This window comes from Grus americana, chromosome 12, assembly GCF_028858705.1.
Source record: "Grus americana isolate bGruAme1 chromosome 12, bGruAme1.mat, whole genome shotgun sequence".
Lineage (NCBI taxonomy): Eukaryota > Metazoa > Chordata > Aves > Gruiformes > Gruidae > Grus > Grus americana.
Window position 1 is genome coordinate 16,341,444 of NC_072863.1, and position 22,394 is coordinate 16,363,837.

Below are 22,394 nucleotides of genomic sequence, written 5' to 3' on the forward strand. Positions count from 1 at the left end.
GAATTATTTTTACCTGTGCATTACTAGGTCAAGCTTTCTTAACAAGTACAAGAGCTGTAAATCCACATTAGTGTTCAAAGAATCACAGCATTTAAATTCGATATCAAATACAAGATCCTTTCCAAAACATCAGTATTTAAACTGATTCACTGTTTTCAGCACTAATTGTGTCAGATCCCTCGAGTTATCCTGTGATTGCTCAGAGACGAGCAATGCCAGACTGGTCTAGTGACAAAAAGGTTTTGTATTCCATAGACTAACACCCCCCAAAGAATCATCTCGTGGCATATGCCTACCCATATGCACAACGCACCCACAACACAGTGCTATGCAGAGATAGCAAAAATAGGCCCGGTAGGAAGAGCGGAATAGATAAAATCCCAACACACTACCTGGAATCACAAGCAGTTTAGCATCTCAGCATAGCACTGCTCCGTTTCCATGTCCTCGGTTTACAGAAATCACCGCAGTGGTCAAATCTGCAAAGTAATCACCCATCAACAAGAGATTTAAGTTCTTGACACTGATCTTCTGTTGGAAATTTTTTGGAAATGTATCAAAACCAGGAAACAGGAAAATCTAGCTCCTACTTGATCATTTTAATACCTTCACCTGTTTTCCTAAAAGGAGGAAACGGGAAAAGGACAGGGCTGTCAAATTGTGAAAGTGGTTCATTTCCACTGCCCTCTTTCTAAACAGTTCAGCTTTTTCCTGCTGGGCAGGAATGGAAGGAGGCAGCTATTTGAAATTAGGAAGGGGGGAAAAACAACAAAACAACAAAGATAACTGTTGTGTTTCTATGATTTCTAAATAGAACTTTCAGGAAAAAGCTTCGTTTTGAAATTTCATTGTGAATTAAAAAGAAAACACAGATTTTCTTGTAAAAATGTCACTTCTGAAAACCAATTTCCAAATAAATTTTTAAGCAACTCTGAGCTCTTAGTTGTAATACAAAGACTCCTAATGCAACAACTTGCCCTGACAAAGCAGACTGTCAAACCTCCCATTCAGAACCTCTTTCCAAAGCTGACTTAGGACCCCTGTAACATCTTTGACACCTTTTGTCCTTCACTTCACCTTTCCTCAAGGCAAATATAACTCAAATTGAAAAATAAGGGTGGAAAAAGACAAAAGAACATAGCACCCCAAATGTAACAGTTTTGAAAAATTCTCACTGCCTAAAACATTAAAACGTCTGATTTAAGAGGCTGGTTTCTCACACTGCCACATTAACAAATGATCACCATCAACCTGCAGTTTAACTACTTACATTTATAATCTTAGTGAAAATAGATGGATGGTGGTTAACAGCTCTTCATTTGTTTCCTGGGCAAGAAACAAACCTTATTTCACCAACTGGCAAGGAGGTACAAGCTCTCTGAGGTGCCACGGCATCTGGCTGCAGACGCTCTCAATTCCTTCTCAGTGCACCCCACCTCTAGGACCCACTGCAGACCAGACAGTGTGCGGCAAGTGATGGGATCTGAAGCCACAGCAAGCACAGTCCTGCTGCAAAGAGCAACCAGGATCAAGTACCACTGACAGAACAACATCAAACAGGGAAAGAAAATGAGGAACGAGTGCGGAGGAATAAAAAGAAATCAAATGAGTACTTATGGATGCTCCTTACAAGGCACTCTTCTCTGTCTCACTTGATTCTTGCTGCACTCAGCCTCAAATGCATGTAAGCCTGCAATGTAATATTTTCTCCAACCCTAGTAAGAAAAAAAGAAATTCCTCCTGTATCATTATAATTCAGAAACAGAGAAATGTCCTCTTTTGATTTTTTTGACTAAGCAGAGGTTGATTTTGGTTGTTCCCTCTGTATCTACTCTGGTATCCATGGAATCCATGCATAATGCTGGAGTTACTACCCCACATAACAAAAGCAGCACTTCTGCCTTAAAAGTGTGATGCCCAAAGCTAACAGTTGCCTGTGGCAATCACAAACACCACAGGCTCTGCCTTCCATCCTGACACAACCCAGAACTGCAGTTTCAAAACTCCTGTTTTTGTTAGAGAGGGGATGTGGAGCTCCTGTCTTCTGGGTCCCAGCAGGAGTAGCCTTTGGATTCGAGACGACTGGTCCTATCTTAGCCACCATTTCAACCCCCAAATCTCATGACAGCAACAAATTCTCGGTAACTCCAGCTACCTGCGATCTCGTATTGAAACTCAAATATCATGATGTCCCAACTTTTGAAGGTACTACTTACTCAGTGTTGTAACTTTGGTCCATTTTTATATTTCCACTAAGATTTACTTGACTTATATTAACATAATTAAGGGTTACTGGGGCAAGGGGGGAGGGGGAAGAAATTGAGATATTTATGGCTGGGTTTTTAAAAAGATTTAGGCAACCAAATGCCACTGGGAATTTTGTGCCTACATAATCCAGTACTATATACAGAGAGCTGCACTCCGCCCTCACAAGATCATACATTTCAGCATCTTTAGTACATGCATATATTAGCTGTATTTTTATAATACTAAATACTGGATGTTAAAATTACTCTGTAATGCTTGTTGACATTAAAAAACGCAACGTTCATGTGAGGGTTATCAAACTTTCATATAGAAAATGCAGAAGGTTTCTCATTCACATTTGTCTTGGAATAATTTTATATCAGCCTGTTCTGTCCAAATGGCTTTGCACAATGAAGTGCATAGCTGAGAGCCAAACGACAGCCACACATTAACGAAACACAACAGCAGTAAACCTTCAGTTAGCTGCAAGCACCGCAAGTTATAAACACACCTTCCAGAAGCGATCCCCCACATCATTACTCCCCAAGGGCAAATGGAAACTTGAAAGAGGTCTCCTAAGAGGTGCTTTTACAATCACAGCACAAAAGCACAGGTGAAAGGCAATTTTTCCCGCAGGTGGATCTCTCAAGAAAAAAATAATTTCTCCTTCATCTTAGGAACACAGAACAGACTTTTACATAATCTAAAATAGAAATTATTTGGGGCTATTTAAGCAAGAAAAATATATTGCTTCTACCTAACATCTAGCTGTTACGATTAGAAGCCAAACAGCATTTTCACCGTGACGAACTTTCAAGGCAAAATTGGAATGTTTCAACTTGACAAATATAAAAAACCATAGAGGAAAAAAATGCCCACCTAGGTTTTAAATGATGTTTTAGATAACTCAGCTTGACACTTCAAAATACAGAATTTAGCTTGCTCACAACAAGGAAGACAGGCTGCACAGGATATAAAAGATGAGGTTATCTGCTCTGCTACTACAGGCAGGACCTCGGTCCTGTTACCTCCTTACGTACAGCCTAAATTAAATTGTCCTACAAGAACTTGGTTATTGGTACAAAAGGCAAAATGGACCCTTATTTCTCAATAGAAATATTTACACGAGAACTGGGGTCAGCTCTCCAAACCAGTTTTATGTGGAGCAGCACAGAGTGGAGCCCCCAGCAGGGATCAGCAGGTGAGCTCAGCAGTGCCCGGTCTGCTGCAGGGTCCCTCATGGGGGTGACCCGGGCAGCAGTGACAGAGGTAGTCCAACCTGTGATGCCCAAGGTCCACCTTATGGATGCAAGAATATAGATGTTGCAACTCAGATACTATATGGGTGAAGACCACGCAAAAAAAGACAGGAAAGATGCCAGCGTGATGGTATGACTGAACATGCAACCAGTGGAGTCATAACAAGATTCTCCACTGAATCGTTAAATGCAATATTCCCGATATCTCTAACTATAACATTTTCAATGCCTATTTAAAAAGTAAATACATAAATAAACAAACAAAAAAGCATCAAGATGGATTTAAAGTGACATATAACAGAAGAAACACTGTTCAGGTAACAAATTCCCAAAGTAATATCCTCAACTTAGAAATCTGCACACAGTTCAATAAAACCCAAAGGTGTATTTTTAATGAGAAAAAATGCATAGTCAATAGCCTCATCTTAAAACTCTTTTCTGTGGTGGAGCAGGGAACAGAAAAGAAACTTTGGACATCTTCAGCATTTGTCATAGAATCAGTTTACACATAATTAATGGTTTTCCTGCAGGTACACTGACGACAAACTAATTTAACCTGCTCCAGACTCCAAGGATAACAAAATTCCTGAGGAAAATGCGAAAAGAGTTCTGTAACTGCAGCATTATCTTGCATAAAGAAAACTTCATGTATAGAGTAACGGTATTTCAGATAGTTCTTTCTTATCATAAACTCCAGCTCATGGGCACTGGAACTCTACAAAGCAGCATCAGAAGTAGCAACCGAGCTGCACGCTCCTGGGGAATTCAAAGAAACAGTTTTCTAAAACTATCTCCTCCTCTTTAGATATGACATGATGTTCTTGGAGACTATCCACTAATCTATGCATCTGGGAAAGCAATGAGCAGAGAAGCAGGACAAATAAATAAAATAACCCTCTTCAACTTCTTCATCTCTTCAACAGAGATGAAAACCTTTCTAGACTAAGTTTATCAGAAAAAAATGCAGTTTCCTTTGAAGAGTTGTTAGGATAAAAATTACTTTCTGGATCTTAGTCCTGTCTCCATTGGGAACAGGAAGAATCTAAATAGTACAACAGAATTACTGCCAGTTAAAGCAACATTCAAATGTTGAACCTATCCCAAATACAGGCTCAGCTCCTCCCCCATAATGGCTTGACCTGATTAAGGAATATGCATATGAACAGAAATGCCATCAGCTCACCTCATTCAACATCCACTGCACAAACAGTTACTAAATCTCCCAGCTGCTCTTTAAATAAAAGATCATAGTCAAAGCCTCCTAGCGAAAAAGATAAGTATCTAGATTTGGTCCAAAAAATTGGCAGCCTTCTATGATGGGGTTACAGCGTTGGTGGACAAGGGAAGAGCAACTGACGTCATCTACCTGGACTTGTGCAAGGCATTTGACACTGTCGCACACGACATCCTTGTCTCTAAATTGGAGAGACACAGATTCGATGGATGGACCACTCGCTGGATAAGGAATTGGATGGATGGTCGCACTCAAAGAGTTGTGGTCACTGGCTCAATGTCCAAGTGGAGAACAGTGACAAGCAGCGTCCCTCAGGGGTTGGTACTGGGACCGGCGCTGTTTAACATCTTTGTCAGCAACATGGACAATGGGATCGAGTGCACCCTCAGCAAGTTTGCTGACAACACCAAGCTGTGTGGTGTGGTCAACACGCTGGAGGGAAGGGATGCCATCCAGAGGGACCTTGACAGGCTTCAGAGGCAGGCCCATACGAACATCATGAAGTTCAACAAGGCCAAGTGCAAGGTCCTGCACGTGCGTCAGCGCAATCCCAAGCACAGCTATAGGCTAGGCGAGGAATCGATTGAAAGCAGCCCTGAGGAGAAGGACTTAGGGGTATTGACTGATGAGAAGCTCAACATGAGCTGGCAGCGTGCGCTTGCAGCCCAGAAAGCTGCAAGTTAGAGTGGTGAGGCACTGGAACAGGTTGCCCGGAGAGGTTGTGGAGGCCCCATCCCCAGAAGTGTTTAAGGCCAGGTTGGAATAGGCTTTGGGCAATGTGGTATTGTGGAGGGTGTCCCTGCCTGTAGCAGGCGGGGTTGGAACTAGATGATCTTTGAGGTCCCTTCCAACCCAAACCATTCTATGATAGATAACTTAAATGTCAATCATCAACTCTCTCAATTTTCCACCCTACTACCATGGAAGCCAAGGGAAGTTTGGTATTGCCCCAAAGATGAAGACTAGATGGTTCTACAGAGGGACCTGGACAGGCTGGATCAATGGGCCGAGGCCAACTGTATGAGGTTCAACAAGGCTCAGTGCCAGGTCCTGCACTTGGGTCACAACAACCTACAGGCTTGGGGCAGAGTGGCCGGAATGCTGCCTGGTAGAAAAGGACCTGGGGGTGTTGGTTAACAGCCAGCTGCTTGTATCAGGAATAGTGTGGCCAGCAAGACTAGGGCAGTGATTGTTCCCCTGTACTCGGCACTGGTGAGGCCGCACCTTGAGTGTTCAGTTTTGGGCCCCTCACTACAAGACAGACATTGAAGTGCTGGAGCGTGTCCAAAAAAGGGCAACAAAATGGTGAAGGGTCTAGGGAACAAGTCTAATGAGGAGCGGCTGAAGGAACTGGGGTTATTTAGCCTGGAAAAAAGGAGGCTGAAGGGAAGAACTACCCTTTAGCCTTTAACTACCTGAAAGGAAGGTAGTTTAGCCAAGTGGGTGTCAGTCTCTTTTCCTAAGTATCAAGTGATAGGATGAGAGGAAACAGCCTCAAGTTGTGCACAGGGGAGGTTTAGGTTGGACATTAGGAAAAATTTCTTCACCAAAAGTGTTGTCAAGCATTGGAACAGGCTGCCCAGGGAAGTGGTTGAGTCACCATCCCTGGAGGAATTTAAAAGATGTGTAGATGTGGTGCTTAGGGACATGGTTTAGTGGTGGACTTGGCAGTGCCAGGTTAACGGTTGGGCTCGATGATCTTAAGGGTCTTTTCCAACCTAAATGATTCTATGATAATAAGAGTACTGCTCTGCAAACATCTAGCATTTTCTACCCCTGTTTTCTTTACATGCATATTGTCATTTATTGTTGTTTTTAGTGAAGAGCACAAAGTTTTCATATTATACGGTGCAGCCAAATAAAACTCTCAGTATCTTTAACTAGAGGAATTCACTCACTTGGGTGGCTGTTCAGCATTAATTTTAGATTAACAGTAATTGCCTAATTATCATGAAAGGATCGCAAGGAAAACAATTCTGTAACAAAAGTTATAATAGCTCATGTAAATAGGAAGACTGTTGGAGATAACACTCATGGTTCAGGGTTTGATGCAGTCTGTAATGTTTACAGACTGGGGAGGGAGGGGGAGATAATCAGCGCTGCTTCCTGTAAGATTTTTTTGCTCGATTCTCCAAAAGATCTAATGCTGCTAATTGGGTCTCCAGTTTGAGGTCTGTACCCAAATGCTTATCCAACCTTTCTGAAACTATTGCAGTGTTTAGATGCGTGGCATAAGTTCATCCAGAGATTTGCCTGGCGAGGACGAAGGATAGTCTGCACCTCCCAGCTATTACTCATCTGCTACCAGTCTAACTGGGAAGTCAGCTCTCCAAGAGCCTTTACACACTTTTTCACCATCAAAACCCTATTTCAGTGGCTTTTTGTAAACACAGTTGTTTCTCAGGTTTTGGAAACTCTTACCCAAAACAAAACCAGGCCTTCACTTTGGCAGTGTGAGCTGTATAGTGCTGGTGAGCAAAGGGCGGGATGTGAAGTGTCAGGAGCAAAAGCTCAGGCAGATACTTGTGCTTGGAAGGGTTCGAAAGCCCAGGTGAAAGAGGACTATTTTGGGGGACTCTCAGGACTGCAGTCAGAGCCCAACTCAGAGCATCCTCATTTCAGTTTAGAAGCAACTATGCCTGAACTACTGAGTTCAAAGCACTCCAGGTTCATTTTCACAAGTAACTGCCATGCGAATAACTTGATCATTGGAGATGTTCTGAAGTTAAGGAGCTACCCAACATCCATTACTTTTACTACTGTGTTGGGAACACAGCGCCTGAAGCTAAAATAATTTTTCTCCACAGCAGTCGGAGTTCAGGGCAGGGATGGTCATTACCGATGTGCACTTCCATCATTCTGGATTATTTCCAATTTTCAGCTCCTGTTTAGACCCCTTCATTCCCCCTGAATTATTGACAACTGGAGGATAATTAGTCCATCATTGTTTGGAAAAACTAGAAGGTTTTCTATATTACTTTCCAATCACTTAAGCTGGCACACAGTAGTACCTTAAATCACAATTTTGCACTTTACTCTCATTAAGGTCTTTCACCTCCTGTTTCTTAACATAGAGATACCAAACAATTCCTTGGCTTCGATCTAAAATAAAAGTTACATCACATTTGAGCTGATGCCTTCCAGCCAACCTCTGCCAAATACAATTTGCTTAAAAACCTAAACTTATCTAGCTGGGGTTGGATAAGAAACTTGTGGCAAAAGCTGCTTTATAAATAAACATTGTACTCTTGCACTTGAAGAAAAAAGAGTTTCACACAGGAACCAGAGAAAACCTGACTCCGCATAACCAGAGACATTCAACTGTATCAATATGCTCATCCAAAAGGTTCTGCTAATTAAAACCAAATGACTCCTTACAAATGGAGCAGCAGTTTAGCTGGGTTTGAGTAGGCAGCATGTGACTCTCTGCTTTCAGTTCCTGAAAATGTGACAGACATAACAGACAGACGTTGAGTGAGAAGCCACTGCCTCCACAATGCGCTGAGGGCCAAACTTCAATTTCCTTGTAATGGCACTGTGATTCTGAAACAGAGTATGAATCGGTTTGAGGGTTTTTCTACCTGAATGCACTTATAGCCATGTTAGAATTACTCTGATGGCCATGACCTGCGGTCTTCTGATGGAGGAAACCCTCCATTGGGCTTCTTTCAAAAGTTGCATTTGGACCAGTCTAAAGAAAAAACACAGATTTTAAACTTGGTGCTACAAATCTATCTTAGCATGGTCAGAAAGCACTGAATGTGTTTAGAAGTCTTTCAGAATATTTATCGTATGCACAAGGTGTTCTTTCTGATTCCATGAAATATAAAGAAAAATCAGATCTCCCTTCCTCACACATGCTAGTCATACCTCTGAAACCATGTTTGGTCCACCTAAAACATAGTTGGTTAAAATACCACAAGGATGGCAATCACATAACTAGTACAGAGAGACTCAAAGTAGGGGCAATAACAACAGCTACTTATTAGGGTTACATTTTCATAAAAATGCTTGAAGTTCATGTATAAATATCATTAACTTCTTCAGACCAAAACAGTTCTCAAGTAATTACACCTCATTGATGACCATCCCTAGCATAAATTTCAGCTATTCAGTGCTTCTCAGTATTTGACCTTTAATAAAGATGAGCTCTTGATGCCCTGAAAGCTGTATTGGAAAATACATTAAGAGTGACACAAATAGGAAATAAATTCCATATTCTCCAAAGTTTCTGGAAAAAAAAAGTAAGAAAGCCAGTTTTAAGAGGAAGAACACTGAAAAATCCTTGAAAATTTAGGAGTTAGGATGGAGAAAAATAAAACTGCCTTTCGTAAGTAAAGTAATTCTTGATGAAAATTCCAGAGTCACTTAATTTTCTATGAATCCTTTCAGACATCATAACAACTAGTTGTTTAAAAAAAAAAAAAAACAAAAAACCCAAAAAAAAACCCACCCAAAACCCACCATTCAATTGCACACATAATTTATAAAGCTCCAGATGCTCATCACCAGTTCACTTCTGATCCTTACTAAACACTCAGTGTGTTAGATGTAGAGTGCTTTTTCTTGTCTACTATCAAGTAAAAAGCGTAGTTATTTGTTATCATTAGGGACCTGGCAGAGATGCTTTGAGAGGCTCTTTTCTGTTGATGGAAGCCAATTTGTTGGAAAGAAGGGAAATCTGGGCTCTTGAAGTTCATTGAGAAAGTTAAGTAGGCATCTATCTCACTACCTGATGTATTTACAAAATGAGTTCATTAATCTATCACATATAATTAGTCTTCTGTGTGACTACAGAAAGGAAACAGGATAGCAAGGGCAGGAATTTACACCAGAAGCTTGATAATAAGCTAGTAGTTGCTTTGCCTTCGCGGGAGTCTCTGGAAAGCTCACGATACCAGCCCTCCCGGAGAAGGGAGTAAAAAGCTTGAAGGTGACCCTGAGGAATAACTCCCATGTTAAGTCTAGTTGAAAGCAAGCCAAACTACATGTGTATTTTGGGATGGTAGTGGGTGAATATGCATGAACATATGGGATGAAGAGACTCTGTTTCCCAGGAACGACATCTGAGTTCCAAGGAAAACTGAAGAGACGGGAGCCTGCAGACTGGAGCAGGTTACAGTAGTAAGGACCTGGCATTGCTGGCCCCAGGCTGCTGCTTCAGCCTGTGACGTGGCGACGGGCGAGTACTAGGGGGTACGCAGACCAGAGGCAAGTCACACCAGCCGATGCAGAGCATGCACAGGGCAACACTAGTGGAAAGAGGGCAGAGAGCCCCATGAGAAAATAACTAGCCTGCTGCTGAGCTGGGGCGGGGGGGGGGGGGGGCCAGCAAGCAGGGAACCACTACCCGTCACAGCCTGTGACATCATCCCTGCAGATCCACAGCACCATGCCAGTCTTCTCAAGGGCTACAGTAAATAATTAACTTCCAAATTCAGAGAGGAAAATGTAGAGGAGCACAAAGGACACCAAAGCTGCAGAGCTTGGTCAACCTCTTGAGCTGTATCACATTCATAAGCAACAACCCTTCTGCACCAGATCAGCATACAGTACACCTCCTCATGAACAGGTTCTGCTGGGTGCTGAGCTCAATATTGTCTCCTTCCCATGACAAGCAAGTTTGCACAGTGTGATTTTCTATCTGCCAGTCCTTCACTCCGGTCACATCAAATGAAAAAAGCAAAAAAACATGCCAATAACAAAGACCAAGCTATAATCGAAAAACTGACAACTTCCCAAATCGGATGTGACTGTGACCCAAATCAGAAGGGGAAGAAACAGTAATTCATCCTGGCACACTAATTAATTATCACACAGATTGCTTATTGATTTTCTTGTGTTCACTCTGATACCTTACGAAGTACACTCATTTCATGCAAACTTCTCATAGAACGGCAGATGCTGGCAGATCAAAAGCAGGTGCAAATGCACAGGTAGGTCAGGTCTCCACTTCTGCAGAGGGGCACGGCCAGGGGCAAATCCATCCATCCACAGCACTGAATCTCAGCATTGAAAGATTCATCTCTAGTCCCACTCATAAAGGCTAAATTTTTCAGTAATGATCTCCAAGTGAAATAAACCAGCCCTTGCTGATGAAAGTAGTCAAATTGCCAAGGTCATCCCCAAATCACTTCAGCTTCTTGAAGGCTTCCTGCATTGGACAATAGGCTGAGTTCCCAGAGAAGTTATCTAACAGAACATTTTCTAATTATAGAATTAATTACTGCCACAGAATAAACAGCAGAGGCATGTCAGGCTGGAGGTAATGATTTGTACAATTAGCTCTTTCACATCAAATAAACATTTACAGCTGGTTTTGAACTGGGAATTCATGATATTAGTAGGTCCAACTTTCATCATCCCTGGAATATCCTGTCACTACAACAACCAAGTGAAAACTGTTCACATCTTATCTCTAAAATGGTATGAACACATGTAATTTAAGTTGTTGATTTTCTTTAGCATGTTCTGGGTACTAAGGAAGCATCCTCACTGCAAAGGTTTTAGTCTCCTTTGTTGTGTTTTGATTGGGTAACGAACTGGTTTCCAACACACGATCACAGAGAAACTGCCTGTTCTTAAGATGTGCCTACAGCAGATGCATCACAGTGATCAAGGAACATTCTTCTGGATAGCACCTTGTTTGCCTGTGCACAGGGAAATAGCTACGGTCTCATTTCCAGCTCTTTGCACAGCCAGTACTATCGTCATCATTACAGTGATAAAAGCAGCCTCTGAAGATGTCCGTGTCTAGCAAAAGACCTGTCAAAGAGGAAGCGCGAACAACCTCAGAAACGGGCAAGCATATGAAAGGGCCTAATTTTGTGGTCTAAAAACAAACCTGAATGAGCCAGCAAAAGCACTTACAAAGTTGCATAGCTTTGAGCATGCAACTGAATTCAGCTACAGTTCAACAAAACATTATCAGAACCTAAAATCAGGACTAGCCCCTGGTCTGCCGTCATCCCTTCAAAACCACCAGCACCCTGTGCCATGCCATATTTCCCTCCAGATGCTCCGGATTCCCTTTAGGGACAGGAGAGCCAGTGTCTGGCAGAGCCTACCAGGTCTGTCCAAAGTCACAGGTTGGGTTATCCTGTGGTGGGCCGTATTCTGCATAGCTCAGAGGAAGGGCTCAAATAGCATCAAAATAAGATCCCCACAGCCCTGCCCACCTGGAGCCAAGAAGCCAGGGTCAAGACCTCAATCTCACATGCTCCTGAAAGGGACAATGCCAAAAGGTGCCAAGGTAACCTCTGAAATAAATTATGATAATGACCAAAAATACAGACTACGGTCCAAACTCACTTATTTCTGCTCCAATTTGACCTGCAAGTGTTTCTTTCCAGAATGAATTGCGAATTCTGGGAAAAAATGGAGAATTTGACCAATTTACAAACATGTTGATGCCTTTGAGCTACAATGAAACCGTGGATACATATGAAAGGCAACAGTCTTACACTGTACAGATGAATCAGTACAGACATATGCAATTCTAGCCATTTTTGCATCAACTTGACTCAAAAGTTACCTTGACAACCTTATTGTCTCTGATGCTGCATAGCAGCTTGCTATAAGAAGGATGTCTCATCTTTGAATTGCTCACTTAAACAGACTCGCTTGTTGAGGCAACATTACTATTTAAGGCTTACAGAACATACACCACACTGAGCACACTGACAGTTATTTACAGCTCTGACACTGACACAATGGCGTTTGTAATGAGTGCAATTAAAAAATAGGTTTCTTTTGTCAAAAAAACCCACATTAGTCAAAGAAACAAATTGTTCTGGGACCAGCACATCCAAAAATTCTGCTTTCTCTTGGATTTATTTCCTGTGGTTCCAGAAGGAGCAAGCCTGAGTCAAAGCTTTCCATGTGGCTGGTACATCCATAACCTCTCCCTCCTCCTGATTCCCAGAAGTCCAATAAACAAGCTTCTCCTTCAGCCTCCTCCACACCCGCCATTCATACCTGTACCTGGTATTCCTTTTCATAAAATTGTAATTGCCTTTAACATCTCCCTTGTCAAATTGGGACAATGGTTTGTAAGTTATTGGGAACAGGGGAAGACACAGCACAAGTGCGTGTGCACGCACACACAAGGTGATCACATTATCCTCATTTCCTTAAGCAAGCAGGCTAAAAATGATCAGACAAACCAAACTGAAAATATATGAGCTGACAGTTCATAGCTCAGGCATTCTGCACAGTGGCAGGGGCAGAAAACCAAATGAACACTCCACAAAGTCAGGATATCTCACGTGAAACACTCTGGTGGAGAGCACAAGTTTTTCAAACCCAAAGCCCTCAGCAAGAACCTCCCAACGAGCGAAAAATACAGACACGCTCTGGGCCCAAACCACTCAGACCACAGGGAAGCCACCCATGCACTGGACACCACTCAAAACCCCTGTGATGAACCAATGCAAATACTGGAGCAGATGCCTGGAGGAGCTTCCAGCACCATGCTGAGCTCCCATGAGAACCTACTACAGCCTAATGGCTTACCTGCTATGGGCCTGGGAACTGCACATTACCCCAAATCCCTCCCACAAATGGATCCTCTATGACAGAAGAATTAAATGAGGTACCCCAAATTAACCTACAAATCAACCATTAAGATGGGAATAACCAAGAAGTCTTGTCTCCTTTTTCTTTTAAATTATTTTGGACACAATGCTCTCAGATGCAAAGATGAAGCATGTGCTTTCAGGGAAGCATGTGCTTGGAGAGAGTGGCTCGGTGCATTTAATGATGGACATCTGGATCAAACTAGCCGGTCTGCTTGTGAAAAGTGATGAAGATCAGAGCGTGCTTTCCCTGTTCTAGAGGAAAACATAAGTAATCTACTTAAATGAAAATCAATTTTAGATGTTCCTTTATTACACTTTATGGTCTGTGAAGTTCCTTTCTTTTCATGCTGCTACGTGAAGGGTATGTAATTCCTACAGTGGCGATAGATTTTCCTTTAGAAAAGTAGTGAAGGTCTTAACTTTTTAATACAAATTATTCCTCAGGAATCCTTAGCTGCTATTCAAGCAGTTTAATTCAAAGAGTTATATCTCTCATTCAGAAAACTTTAACTGACACTAATCAGACCCAGCTATTTTTATTATTAATGTACAACAATGCTAATCTAGTGTGACTAGAGTCTTTAGCCAGAGTATTAAGGGCTTCTTCTCCCTAAAGTGGTATTTAATAATAAAAAATTAACATTTTTGCATAATCTGCTTACGTGTGCTGCAACCGCTGAAGGTTAGCTCCAGCGTTTAATTCTCTTTTCTGATCCTCAGCACAGACCTGCACATCCTAAAAATGAAACGATGCATGTTTGTGAGCTGATGGGAATCTGTTTTGGTGTGCTTGTCACAGATGCGTCATGCATTACATGATGACACGCAGTCCCTGTGATAATCCACGCACAAACCTCAGCAGTTACACAATCATAAAACAGCTGACAATTTTCATGTCACTTGACATTTTGAAAGATCCAACAACGCCTGCACATGGCAGGTGTGATTCTTTTAAACCGTACCGGCTTCACATCACCTTACGCAGGTAGGGCTGCACAAATGCAGGATCTGGCCTCCGCCCATAATGGTTTAAGCAGAGGAGGCAACCAGCACAGCAGGTAGATGCTTGCATGGAAGGCTGGTATATTAATACATTGAATTAACCAAGGTAGTTATTTTCTCAGTGACCAAAGTATTACAAGCAGTAAACTTTAATCAGATGTTCAATACAAATTGCAGTCCAAGCATATTCAAGAGCCTGCAGAGGCCCAGCCACAAAAATGCTGAATTAGGTTGTGGAATACCTTTGTTCATCTTAATTGGGTGTTGTTGCTAAAGTATAACCAGACTCCTACAGTATCACCCACTCTACTCAAAAATAGGGCACAGAAATGCAACTCCCTTCGCGTTTGATTTTGATTAGTCAAAGGTAAGATGCAGGCAACAGAGCTCTTGTGATGTCTACAGGAATTACGCTTTTTTGTACGTAAGTTTTTCTCCCCTTACAAGATGCACTGATGCCTCCTTTTGTTTCTGATCCCTTTTTAGCACAGTTCAGAGCCACTCACTTCCAAGAGCAGCAAGGAACACAGCTGCCCGTCCCCCTCTGAGCCATGGCTTCTCTGCAGCTCTTGGAAACCAGCTGAATTGAAAGACAGACAAATGTATCACAGACCAGAAAAAGATCTTGGTCTCTGACATACAGCCTGACCTCAGATGAACTACATCAAGACCTGTACTAAGAAAATATTTAGAAAGCTCCTGGAAGCAGTATTTTTTCAGGTCCCTTTCTAGATCTTCCCTTCAGACAAGTGCATCCCCTCACGGCAGCGCTGCACGCCTGCGGGTTAAGAGGAGCCTCCTTCCCATACTCCTTCCCACACGCTCTCGGTGGGCAACACGGCACAGCTGATGTGGGGGATCAAGCGAGAGCTGGTGAGGAGCTTTCCTCACCGTGGCATTCCAAAAGAAATCACCATTTTGCAAAATCATCATTTCCTCCAGGAAAAAGCAAAACAAACCAAAACAAACGCGATAACAGCTTTCCTGTAAGAGCAGAGGCAGAGCTGGAGCAGGAGCAGGAGCAGAAGCAGGGCCAGCCAGGGGCTTGGCTTGCAGAGAGCTGTGCGGGGCAGCTGAAGGAAGTTGGGGAGCTACCGGTTCCCAATGGGGGCAAACAAAGATCCCAGTCCCCAATCTCAGCAATCAGCACACAGGAGCTTTCACGCAGCAGATTAAGCAGCTTGCAAATTCTTTTGCCTAGAAATCTTTCTGCCTTAGATTTTAAGGGTGCATTTTTTTTCCCCCCAATTAATTTCCAACTTTTCTTTTTAGCTTTTTGTCCAGCTTTGAAATGTGTTTCATTAATGCAAAGCATCTCAGAGAAAAGAGCTTCTGAGCTGAAAATGAACAAAGATTCCAGGTCAGTGCATTAACATTGATAGCTTTAAAACAATAACTGCATCAGGTACAGGACAGGATATTTTGCTATGCAGCTAACACAGCATAATACCATGTCATTACCACAAAATCTAATTCAAGTTTATAGGAAAAAACTAATTCGTTTCATCCAAAGAGGCAGGAGATTTCTGTGTCTAAAATACAGAGGAACACTGACTCGCGCTGCCAAGTGCCAGGCAGCTGGCTGCAGCCAGGAGCTGGCATCCCCAGCCAGCCAGGTGGTGGCAACTTCATTTGAAGTTGTTTTCCCTTCTACAAGCAGGTCACTCTGGCTAGCTTTAAAAAAGCAGGGTGAAAGGCCAGGCATGCTACATAAACCACAAGCAGTTTTCTGAGTGTAATTCAGGTCTAGTTTATATTACCCCAGGATAGATGAAGGGTTTCGTCATCCCCAGCCGTCGCCCCTGCTCCACCTTAGCCCCCACGTGACATTTGCTGAACTTCTGCAAATACAGTCCACTCAGTATGAAAAAAATTGATGCTGCCCTACACGAATAAGTCAGGCTGTAAACTGACATGTCAGGAGCTGTAAATGATAACTACCTTCCTACCTTGCACCTTAGAAAGTTAAGGCGAACAGTGGTCCAAACCTTGACCAAAGCATACTGTTACTTGAGCTCCTCCGGTAAAGTCCTTTCTGCAGAGCATTAGCATCCTGTGGAACTGGAGCATAGCATTTCATCTCACATCAACAAGCAGGACTGAGGGAGAAAACACTGGCTTTACTAGGAGAAAGCTTCCTGTGCTAATAAGATACAGCATTTGAAACACTGATACTTTTTTTATCATATTCTTTCAGTATTAATTTTGGCTAATACGGTGTGACAGTCTCTAATATGATCATTCTTTCATACCCTACTGGTGACAACTAACACTAATTCAATACGATTCTTATGAGACGGGATGGGTGGAAAATTGTTGATGTCCTAAAAGAGCAAAGATAAGTGCCTTCTGGCAGACTTTTCAAGGACCAGATTCAGGTCTACCAGTAATTTTCAAATAATCAGGTGATATGTCCTCAAATAAATGAATACATACCCTGTCCAAGGCACCTCTAGTGTTGGGTTTTTTTTCCTTGTGCCAGATAAATACATTGAGACCCTTTAATAATCTTTTATAAGGCAGCTTTATTTATTTGAGATTATTTTCATAATTCTTCCCAGTTCTTTTCAACCACCAGCATGGGATGTATTGCAGTAATTGCTAGTACTGTATACAGCGAACAAGCTGCCTTTCCCCGCTCAGTATTTCAGTGCTTACATATTCATGCTATTCCTCTTAACCACAGCTCTACATCTTGGGATCATGTTTAATAGGTTCCCCAACGTGAGCTCTACACCCCGCTCAGAGCTGCCGCTCTCCAAACACAGCTCTCCATCCAGTTGAGCACAAGCTACTTATTTGAGCACAAGCTTCTTATTCCTAGATGCATCACCTGATCTCCAAACTAGTTTAGAAGAAATGAATCCAGTTTACAGTGTCGACTGACCTCACATCAATCATTATTTACCACGTTGCCAACACCTAATCCTTCTGCAACCTTAATCAGAAGAATATTTTATTTTACTTTCACTTCAGAAAAACTGAAGAGTGATAGGACAAGCACAGATCCCTGCAGAATATCCCAGCCGATTGTTACTGCTCATTAACTTTTGGTCCATTTGGAGAAAAGCAAAGCATTAGTACTTTTTTCATCTCTAAATCATTTCACATAGCTTGTGATCTGAAACATAGTCCCTCATTAATCTAAAGAATATATTTGAAAGAACTTTTAATTTGAACTTTGCAAATTAACCACAGCAAAGAATCCTTCACGCGGGACATCACATTGGCAAAGATGTCACATTACATTTAATTTGGTGAATACACTGAAGCAAGGCTTCAGTATTTCAACATGGTTTCAGCAGAGCAGGATCACTTGCGAAGGTATTGATGTAACATTATCAATTTTGGGAGCATACAGAGCGCTAGATTAATAAGCACAACTATGGAATGCTTCATATTTCTAACACTATCAAAACAATTATCTGGCATCAATATATTATGTAGATGAAAAGCATAATCATACCTTCCTGTTCCTTTTTTTGTTTTATGCCATAGCAAAGAAACAGAAAAAAACCACTTAATACTGATTACTGTCATAACTCATTCACAGCCTGGGAAGACAGTAAATACTAATTAGCAGTGGCACTAATGTTACTACAGTAACAGGACCTTCCACTTCTGCAGATTAAAGAACGTTATTTGATTGTTTTTTTTCCTGAACACAGCCCTTGCTGCATGAACAGAATCATTCTTTAGAAATCAACTGGACAAAACTTCCATTGACTGTAATGAGCTTTGGCTCAAATCCTGTGTTGCTGCTTTAGCCCACAATAAAACATAAACACAAAGAACTTTTATATCTGTACATGTAACATTAAAGTCAGATTTGAAGCCTCAAATTCAGCTGCTAAAGCCGATGCATGCCTTACTGCTGCAGAGAGGAGATCTGCTCATTGGTATAAACACTGACGAGCTCCGTTTGAGAAGATACTACTGATTTCTGCCTTAGACGAAAATGAGCAATGCCTTGATAATACATTTATTAGGAAAGCTGTGAATCACAGCCACGTTTGCATTGCTCTTCAGGGAACAAAATCATGTACCTGTTGCAATTACTTACGAAATAGATAAATCTCTGGCTGACAGCAGAGAAAGATCTTTCCTCTTGCTTACCAGACCCCCAGTGTGGACAGCATGGCCAGGACTGTATTTTTAAATATTTGCAGTAATTAGCCAAATATACTGTCCACATGGTCCTCTGTCATATATATATGTATGTATGTTCTTTCCATTCTATATCTGACAGACCATCACTCACCATGGTTGATCTTATACTGAAACTTAGTTCTACACATCAATATCTTCATCTGAATTGATTTAATTCTACCTTGTACTTTCCCCCCGACGGACAGAGACTTCACATTTGTCTCCACGCCTTCGCCTTGCAGGGCTGCATATGCATTTAAAAATTCTTCCACGGATTTAACTGCTTGTGAGCCATGGTAAAACAAGCAGGAGTTTCAGATGACTGACTGATCTGGCAGGGGATGGCAGCCAGCAAAACAGAACTACTATTTTTATTATGAGCGCACAACAGAAGTGCCATGCAGGCACAGCCCAGCTGTGCTAGATGCTACACAGTTGGGAAACTGGATGCATAACCATGTTCCGCATCAGGATGAGGTTCAAAACTATCGTAGAGACTTTCAGACTAGGTATATGTGAGGATGGGGGAAAGAAAAAGAAGTGCAGAGAATAAAATAAGATAGGAAAGCAGCACATGCAGGTGGATCTCACGAGTCTCCAAACCAGACATGTCTCCACAAAAAGCCAAGTTACGTACTCCTTCAGGAGATCCTTTCAATGACATATCTGGGAACCAAGCAGTCCTGTGCTCTAGTCTTCTGGGTCTTTTTGCTCCCTCCTGCAAAGTTAACAGCAGGAATGAATAGGTTTTTAGGGTAAAAAGCCTCTTGTCTGTATGGCTGCTTGCCCACAGCATAGAAGGCCAGGTAGGAAAACTTACCCAGCATGACTACCCCTGATGGCCCAAGGAATAAAGGAAACAACGTAAACCAGTAGGGAAAAAATGCCTTAAAAACAGGCATTAAGTGTAAAAGCCTACATCAGAAAAGAGATGAGACTGTCTTGGCATGTTCTTTCACCATAAATTAATGTTAAAATATTGAATGTTCTGAAAAGCAACAAGAAGTTTTCACTCTTGAGTTGATTTAACTGAATGTAACACATCAGTCACTCGAACTCCCACTCTCAGAAATGCTTTTTTAACCCTCTGAAAAAAGGTAATGAAAGATTATTTTTTTTAAAGATTTGTTCAATTTCACTTAATTGTAATTTTTATTTGTCAACTCTAATTAGTGGGCTCACCAGGTAACTTTCAAACATTTGGTCTCTTTTCAAAGAATGTTCCAGAGGCATCCTGGGATAAAGATGGCCCCTCAGTGGGCATCAACAGAGAAACACGCCCAGCTCAGAAGATGGCTGTTTTTCTCCGCTTCAGTGGGAAACTTCAGACACAATTAAAAGCAGACGGAGCACCACAGTATGCTGGATACGGATTATACCAGGTCAAGCAGCTCAAAACAGGCATAGGTTGAAATCTGAAGGATTTCAGAACAGGCTTTTGCAGCCCCAAACAAGCACAACACACACGGAATCTCTGGATGGCAGGAAGCTGCTCCACGGCAAAGTACAAAATAAACCTCCTGGGAATACGTACATGTGCTGGGACAATAAAGATAAGGGCTCCAAGACAGAGCGAGTGGAAAACAGCGATAGCTTTCACATTTTGGGGTAATGTCTTTACGTTGTCTATTTTAGCAGATAGCTGCATTCCTGAGCCAAGCTGAAGGTAGGAAGCAAAGCCCACTTCTTCAGGCTTACCAAGACCGAAGACCTAAGATCTGGAATTCAGGATCACATTTCCCAAATCTTATGAGCCTAGAAACATAAAATCATCCATAAGAATGGGCAGATTGGCCTTTCGCACCATTTCTAGAAGGCCTATAATTTGCTTGACAAGAAGATCACGTCTTCAGTAAGACTTGCTGAAACAAGCTGGAACATGAGCAACTGAAAGCAAGCAATGGTGTGACTTACTGACAGCTCGGAAATCATTATGCAGAGTTCAGTCGGTCGTACCCTTTTATCCTGCCCAGGCAGCGAAGGTCAAGCTGCACGGGCCTTGGGCCATCTCTGGCTGGCAATGGCTCCTGGCAGAGCAGGTTTCAAGTACTCTGGAGGGGGCTAAGAGGGACTCAGCAGCCCCTAATTCTCATACCTTGAAACTATTTCTATGTGCAAAAGCATGCCTAACTACATATTAAGGCCCTGGTGCTCAGCTCTCTCTTGCAAAGATGCATTTCAAAACTGTTCAAGCCAGTGAGCAGGTTCCCACTGGGGTAAGAGGGCTCTGGATGAAGCCCCACAGGAGAAGAGGTATCTTTGCACGCAAGCAGGGAAGAGCAAGCACTGCAAGCACGAAAGCCGGACGGCCTCACCAGGTGAGGATCTCTTCTGCGTTTGCAAACTGACTGTAAAGGTAGGTGTCTCCTGGCAGTGCCACCCAGCAGCTAATGCCAGCAGAGCGTGTGTCTGTAAGCGCTGCAGCCGCCAAAAAGTCCATTCGACATCGTCTTCCAAAGTCTGTCAGTCCTTGAGAGTTTACAGCAGGTCGTCTTCAGAGTTAAAAGAATAAAATATAACGGTCTTCCTACGATGTATTTACAAATATTTGTTTCACCATTCTAAAAATAGCATTTTCAATCACCAAGATCATAATCTCAACCTTTAAATATCAATAAAATATTTATTTCCTTAAGTTAATACATTTTCTGTGCAGACTGCCAGTGCTTTATTTCCAAGAGCTCCATGTGAATATTGATATTTGAAGTATACAGACATAACTTTATTTACTGTAGAAAAGTATATTAATACTGATTTATTTAAACACTTTGGTAAAGTGGCAGTTCAGTCTAATCAAATACTGAAGTAATTGGGTTATGTTTGATTTTAAACTTTGAAAACCCAACTCTAAGATTTATCAAGGGCTGAATTTAGCAAAGTTATCATCATTAAAAATTGATATCATGTAGTGGGGCTACGCTGGCTTCACTGGCATGTCGCCAAGCAGCAGACCTTTTAAAAGACTAATTGTCCACGCCTGCGTAATTCCCAAAGCACTCTGCACAGCGGGCCACTGGCTCACAAATGCCAAGTCAAACAGTGCCAAAAGCACCAGGAGGAAAATACCCTTCTATCGCTGAATGGGGGAAACACACTGTTCTTGCATGGTACAAAACCCGCACGCGCCCCAGACATTACGGCAATGCCAACGAGCACGGTGCCCTCCCTGCTCCTTCCAGTCCTCGTCCCAGAGGCTGGTTCCTTCCTGACGGGAGGAAGGAAAGGGGCAGCCAAATTCCTGCAGTGAAGTGCCTGCAGAGAGCTGCGGGGAAAACCCACGACCCCGAGCAGCTTGCCAAGTCCCTGGTGTATTTACCAGCTTTGATTGCTGTGGGCTTTAGCAAGGCAAGGGGTGCTCCCACTGTCTCCCTCCAGGAAAATGTGCAGAGGCCAATTATTTAAATACTCTAAGCTCACGCATCTCAGCTCGACTGGAAGGGGTTAGGCAGAGCTCCTGCGAGCAGCCCCTGGGGCAGGCATACAGGGACGAGCCGGGAGCCAGGCAGACCCTCAGGTGCATCGCCAGCCCCCGGCAGTGGGGTCCAACACCTCCGCCCATCCACGTGGATGGCCCCAGAAAAGCCAAAGCACGGCAGGGAGTTGTGCTGACCACCACTCTGCTGGGGGCTGCAGACGTGCCACCGCCTGTGCACTCCCCAAGAGGCCTTGGAGCTCTGTGGGGAACAGTAGCAAAGTCCCACCACAGAGCAGGGAAAAGGGTAGATAAAACGCTTCCTGAGAATTTAAAGGAAATACTTCTTCTCAACTAACAATACTGCTACTAAAATTTCTATATTGTTTGCCCTTTGATTCTATTTTCCAAATCAGGAAAGATTGAGGAGATCACCTCAATGCTAAGCACCTGGTGTCCTCTGTTGCCTTACAGCTCCATGCCCATGGATACCTCCTTCAGAGCTATTTTTG

At 42.5% G+C, this 22,394-nt stretch overlaps 1 protein-coding gene across 4 annotated transcripts in view; it reads right to left on the bottom strand.

Annotated features, from left to right (window-relative positions):
- Window positions 1–22,394, bottom strand: part of IL1RAPL2 (interleukin 1 receptor accessory protein like 2) — a 396,885-nt gene that overhangs the window by 220,685 nt on the left and 153,806 nt on the right. Inside the window, exon 2 of one of the 4 annotated variants that reach the window (XM_054840040.1) lies at window positions 13,982–14,055. The exons of the other annotated variants lie outside the window; for them this stretch is intronic. The gene's annotated coding sequence lies outside the window, so the exon portion shown is untranslated. The remainder of the gene's footprint in view (window positions 1–13,981; window positions 14,056–22,394) is intronic. 4 annotated transcript variants of the gene reach the window in all.